Source organism: Macaca nemestrina, chromosome 4, assembly GCF_043159975.1.
Source record: "Macaca nemestrina isolate mMacNem1 chromosome 4, mMacNem.hap1, whole genome shotgun sequence".
Taxonomy (NCBI): Eukaryota; Metazoa; Chordata; class Mammalia; order Primates; family Cercopithecidae; genus Macaca; species Macaca nemestrina.
Genome location: NC_092128.1, coordinates 9608482 through 9614481, shown reverse-complemented (window position 1 = coordinate 9614481; position 6000 = coordinate 9608482). Strand labels below are relative to the sequence as shown.

The following is a 6000-nucleotide window of genomic DNA, read 5'->3' as shown; positions in this document are numbered from 1 at the left end:
CCAATTGGGATTAATTGGTCAAAACGAAGGGACTACAGGGCATGCTGATGCAAGAGGTGGGCTCCTATGGCCTTAAGCAATTCTGCCTCTGTGGCTTTGCAGGATGTGGTCCCCCTCCTGGCTGCTTTCATGGGCTGGCATTGAGTGTCTGTGACTTTTCCAGGTGCACGGTCCAAGCTGTCAGTGAATCTACCATTCTGGGGTCTGGAGGATGGTGACCCTCTTCTCAGAGCTTCACTGGGCAGTGCCCCAGTGGGGACTCTGTGTGGAGGCTTTGACCGCATATTTTCCTTCTGCACTGTTCTAGCAGAGGTTCTCCATGAGAGCTCTACTCCTGCAGTAAACTTCTGTCTGGACATCCAGGAGTTTCCATACATCCTCTGAAATCTAAACGGAGGCAGAAATAGAAAGAATAAAATTCCTAAAATTCATATGAGTCTCAAGGGACCCTAAATTGTCAAAACAAATCTTGAAAAAGAAGAACAAAGGTGAAATACTTACGCTTCCTGATTTCAAAGCTTATTACAAAGCTACAGCAACACATAAAAATGGTTAAGAGGGTAAATGATACAGGTTTTTTTAACCACAATAATAAAAATTTGAGAACAAACCTCTTAATTATATTTCTATATTTCAGCCACAGTGAGAAATTTAAATTGTATAAAAGATAACATTTATTATAGCATAAAAATTTCAAACATCTAGAAATAACTCTAACAAAATATGGGAAATGCTCTACTTAGAAAAGCATAAAACCTTGAGAGGGGGCAGGGCATTGTAACACACCTGTAATCCCAGCACTTTTGGAGGCTGAAGCAGGAGGATTGCTTGAGGTCAAGAGTGAGAGACCATCCCATCTCTCCAAAAACAACAATAATAAATTAGCCAGGTGTGGTGGTGCATGCCTGTGGTTCCAACTACTTGGGAGGCTGAGGTGGTAGAATTTCTTGAGCCCAGGAATTAGAGGCTGCAGTGAGCTATGATCACACCACTGCATTCCAGCCTAGATGACAGAGTGAGACCCTCAGTTACATGCAACATTATGTGTGAATTTTACAAATGTAGTAGTCTGAATTTCATGGTGGATGTGAATTTTCGGGGAGTACCATTTGTTATGGGTTGAATAGTGTCCCTGCAATGGATGTGTTGAAGTCCTGTCTTCTCCTCACATTACATACTTGTGAGTGTGATTTATTTGGAAATAAGGTCTTTGCAAATGTAATCAAATTAAGAAGAGGTCATTAGGGTGGACCTTAATCCAATATTGCTGATGTTCTTATAAGAAGAGGAGAAGAGGCAGAGATGGACACACAGAGAGGAGAAAGCCATGTGAAGACACAGACACAAGAATGTCACATGGGAACAGAGGCAGAGACTAGAGTGACGCATCTACAGCCAAAGAACAGCAAGGATTGCCAGCAACACCGGGAGCTGAGAAAAAGACCTGGAACACATTCTCCCTTAGAGTCTTCAGAGAGACCGTGGCCTTGCCGACAACTTGATTTCAGATTCTTGGCCTCCAGAACTGTGAGAAAATACAGTTCTGTTGTTTTCAACAACTCAGTGTGTGTGATTTTGTCACAGCAGCCCTGGGAAATGAATACAGCATTTGCCCAGTACAGTTTATCAGGATTTAGTCCAACTGACTGCTTTCCACTTGTCCCATTTTTCTTTTATTTTTTATTTGCAGCCTTCTTTTGGATTAACTACAATTTTTTTTCCACTTCATTTATTTTCTCTTCAAGCATGTGCCCTCCCTCCCCTTACCTCCCTTTGCATGGCAAAAACCACAACTTTACAAAATGACACACTAGGAATTTCTGCAAGCACATTTAAAAAGTCTATAGTTAATCATCTTTGTCCTCCTCCCAAGTTACATAAAGATATTATAATACTTAAACTTGGATCAGCTCTTTCCTTATATGATATTGTTACCAGTATTTTAGTTTTATATTTTTAAAAACCTGTAAGTTAGACATCAATGTGATGTTATATGGTCAATGAAATTTAGATTTACTTATGTATCTATCAATTTCTCTGTTTAACATTCGTTTCATATCTCAGTCCTCCTATCTGGGCTCATTTTACTTTTCTCTAAAGTACATATTTTGGAATTTTCTTTTCTTTTCTTTCTTTTTTTTTGAGATGGAGTCTCGCCCTGTTGCCGAGGTTGGAGTGCAGTGGCGCGATCTCGGCTCACTGCAACCTCTGCCTCCCTGGTTCAAGCAATTCTCCTGCCTCAGCCTCCTGAGTGGCTGGGATTACAGGATCCTGCCACCACGCCTGGCTAATTTTTGTACTTTTAGTAGAGACAGGGTTTCGCCTTCTGGCCAGGCTGGTCTTGAACTCCTGACCTTGTAATCCACTTGCCTTGGCCTCCCAAAGTGTAGGATTACAGGCGTGAGCCACTGCGCCTGGCCTGGAATTTTCTTTAGTAAGGATCTGTTGATGGTAATCTTTCTCAGCAATTGTTTATTCTTGAAGAATAGTTTATCAGGGAACAGAATTCTGACCTGACTGTTATTTCCTCTCATTGAATGTGTTACCACACTATCTTCTCGCCAGCAGTGGGTGATCTCATATTTCTCGCTAGCTCCCCTGTAAAGGACCTAATTCTCACCCATAGCCAGAGGATCAAAGTATATATTGCAAAGCCCAAGGACCAGGTGAGGGGGTATTGGGATGATCAGAGGAGTGGGAGCTGAGAGAAACACAACAGCTCAGTGGGGAAGGGTGTCCTCTGATTCTTCAGCTTTTGCAGGGAGACTCAGAAACTGGGCTCCGCAATGGGAAAATAAACTAGAACTCCTTTACCACCTTTCATGTTTAAAATACTAGGGGGCACCCAGATTTGAACTGGGGACCTCTTGATCTGCAGTCAAATGCTCTACCCCTGAGCTATACCCCCAGTTGTGCTAGTGGAGTCCAATTAACAACCTTTCCCTGTGCAGCCACACCCAGACCTGCTGTCCTAGATTCCACTTCAGGATAGGTTTCTGAGTTACAAGGCTTGACTTGCTGCCAACTCAACACCCTGTCTTAGAGGAAGCAACCAGTTCCTTCTCCCACAGCTCTGCCACCTCTGTGCTCTCAGTTCCTGGGTAAGTGCAGGGATCTGGGGAGCAGTCCCCCGACAGCTGGAAGGCTCTCTAGTGACACCTATATTGTGGGTTTTGGGCCGAGCGCCTGCGAACAGAGACTCAAAACGCCCAATGGTTTGGCCAAACCTGCAACACTTCAAAGATAGAACCCACATTTTTCTGGATACTGGATGATAGCTCTCTTCACAAAGCCATGCTCTGGGATGCAGGCTACCACCTCTTCTGTTGCCCCAAATCTCCATAAAGTCAACACTTTCATCTGCTAAGATGTGCCCTCTGAAGAAATGATTGAAGAAATGATTTTCTGAGTTCCAAGTACGCCCTTCTGTGCTCTGTTCTGTGATGCTGGGTCAGGGGCTCCGCAAACCACACTCCTCCTTTAGCAGCCAGCTTCCTGGCCGTCCTGCCAGTAGGGCTCTAGAGGGACTAAAGGTCGGAGCAGGGAGAAGCTCCTTCCTGACTGCGTTGGGTTCCTGTCAGTGTCACCTGGTAGTAGCAGTGACAGTTCATCCCAGAAACAACCATGACTGTGGCCTGCAGCTTAGTCTCACAAGAGCAGCATCACCAGGCCTCTGCAGACATGAACACCCCCCCAGGGGTCTGGGTCCCTGATCCACAGATATTCCTCAAGCCTCTAAGATTTTAACAATTTCAACCTCTTCTATTTGTTCCTTGCTCCAGGATGGCAGCGGCTTCTTGAAGGTACTAACTCTGTGATACTTAGTCTTCCACTCTGTCCTGTCAATTCCCTAATTCCTGTTATCCTCCAAAAGGACATGTTGAAGTTCCAACTCCCAGGACCCCAGAATGTGACTTTATTTGGAAATAGGGTCACTACTGATGTAATTAGTTAAGATGAGGTAATACTGGAGTAGGGTGAACCCTTAGTCCAATATGACTCGTGTCCTTATGAGAAGATGGTTATGTGAAGAAGGCAGAGCTGGGGGTGACACATCTACAAGCCATAAAGTGCCAGGAATTGCCAACGAGCACCAGAGGCTAGGAAGGGGCCAGGGAGGATTGTCCCCTTAAACTTTCAAAGACAGGACGGCCCTGCCGACACCTTGAATGTGGACTTCCAGAAATTCTGAGATATTTCTGTTGTTGTAAGGCACACATTTCGTGGTGCTTTGTTAGGACAACCCTAAAAAACTTAAACATTCCTCCACAATTATGTTGAATTCTCTCTGCTAATATAATTGGTGCAGTTTTTGTCTCAGAACTGGACCCTGAATGATACAGAAATAGCTACCTGTGGGGCACCAGGAAATATACCTTCAAGGAGGGTATTGGGATGCACTTGGTTTTGTCCTTGGTCTTTAAGGCAGTGCTGAGCACCTGGTTGGATCCTGAATTGTAGGGGATGGCCGTAGGAAGAGGGTCATAAAGCCACTGTTTCATAAGCTCATCAGCTTCCTTCTGTGAGGGGACTAGACTATGGTCTCTACTCAAGTAAAACTCTATTTTGTCAGTTCGGCTCAAGGAGGAAAATGAATTCTTTAAAGGGGACACCTGGCGTTGATCCAGGGACCTCTTGATCTGCAGTCAAATGCCCTACCACTGAGCTATAATTGAGAATAAGTATGTAATTTGTACTTTCTTATAGTTCCACACATATGTACAGGTGCTCATTCTGACTCAACAGAGAGTGGCTGGTCCTGTTCAACTGTCAGTGGATCTCCTTATGCCATAACTATTTTCCTTTTCCAAAAAGAAACCATCATGTCTTGCCATCAGCTTGGAGGCCTGCTGGAGGGTCTGTGTGAGACCACAAAGTCTGTGCCTGGCTTGGTATACAGGCAGACGGCGAAGCCCAGAGGGAAGGCGCTGCTTACTGAGCAAGGATTCGAACTTTCTTTGCCAGCTTTTCAGTTGAGATCACTTTCTAATAACCCCCAGTGTGGGACCAAGACGACCTCCCTGAATTCTCCTTCAAATTCCACATTTGTTTAAGGCAGTTGAACTTTAAAACAATATTTTAGTTTTTTTGCCTCATATATCGTGCCCCTTACAAAGCAGGTTCACTGTGCACTGGTTACCACTTCAGCCCACTGCGTCGCAGGCTGCACTGTTACAGAATCCTTGGGGTGTCGTTTTGCCAGCCAGAAACCTCTGTGGCCAGTGGTGCCTTTGCCTGAGTTTTGCTCTAGCCTTCTGGGCTTGTTCTACCCACTCAGCCTGTTAAGCTGCACCCAGCTCACACTACTGGCCTGGATCCCATACTTGCCAAGGGCAAGCCAGGCACGAAGTGGCAAGGGGTCTGTGAGTGAGAGTGGGGTCTGGCCACTGTCCACAGCTAGACACACAGGCTGTGGTGGGGCGGACAGTTCACAGCACTGGCATGGATGCCAGCTCCCTGCAAGGCTGCAGCTGGACCAGGCATACCATAAGCAGCTTCCACAGCTCACACCAGAAAATGCAGTGGTGCCTGGAAGCTTGGAGATGCCAGGAACCACAGAGCCCTAAAGAGGGTGTCACAGCCCTGGCTCAGGGAGCTCCTAGGTCTGAGGCTACAGCTCTTCTCTCCTTCTCTCTTCTCTTCTTCTTGTCACCCACAACGTGGTGAGCAAGGGGCATGTTTCAGCCCTGCTTGTGTTACAGCTCTTTCAGCACCCCCATTTGGTGGGTAGTGAGCTCTTGTCCTGCGTCCAGGAAGAATGAGATACACAGACAAGTGGAGGGTGAGCAAGACGAAGAGGAGCTTCATTGAACAATAGAATGGCTCAGAGGAGACCTAGAATTGGTAGCTCCTCTCCATAGCCACGGTGTCCGGATGAGTGTTCAGCTTTCAGCAGAGACGTTAGCTCCTCTCTGCCGGCAGGTTGTCCCATCATCTCTTGAGCTCTCAGTGGAGAGGGTAGCTCCTTTCTGGTTGTCCCAGGGTAGTCCAGCTGGTTGT

General features: G+C 46.0%; 1 non-coding gene across 1 annotated transcript; it reads right to left on the bottom strand.

Moving 5' to 3' along the window:
- Nucleotides 1-2836: 2836 nt before the first annotated feature.
- TRNAC-GCA (transfer RNA cysteine (anticodon GCA)) lies at nucleotides 2837-2908 on the bottom strand. The gene has a single exon. It is a non-coding gene; the product is annotated as a tRNA-Cys (tRNA).
- Between the last annotated feature and the right edge of the window lie 3092 nt (nucleotides 2909-6000).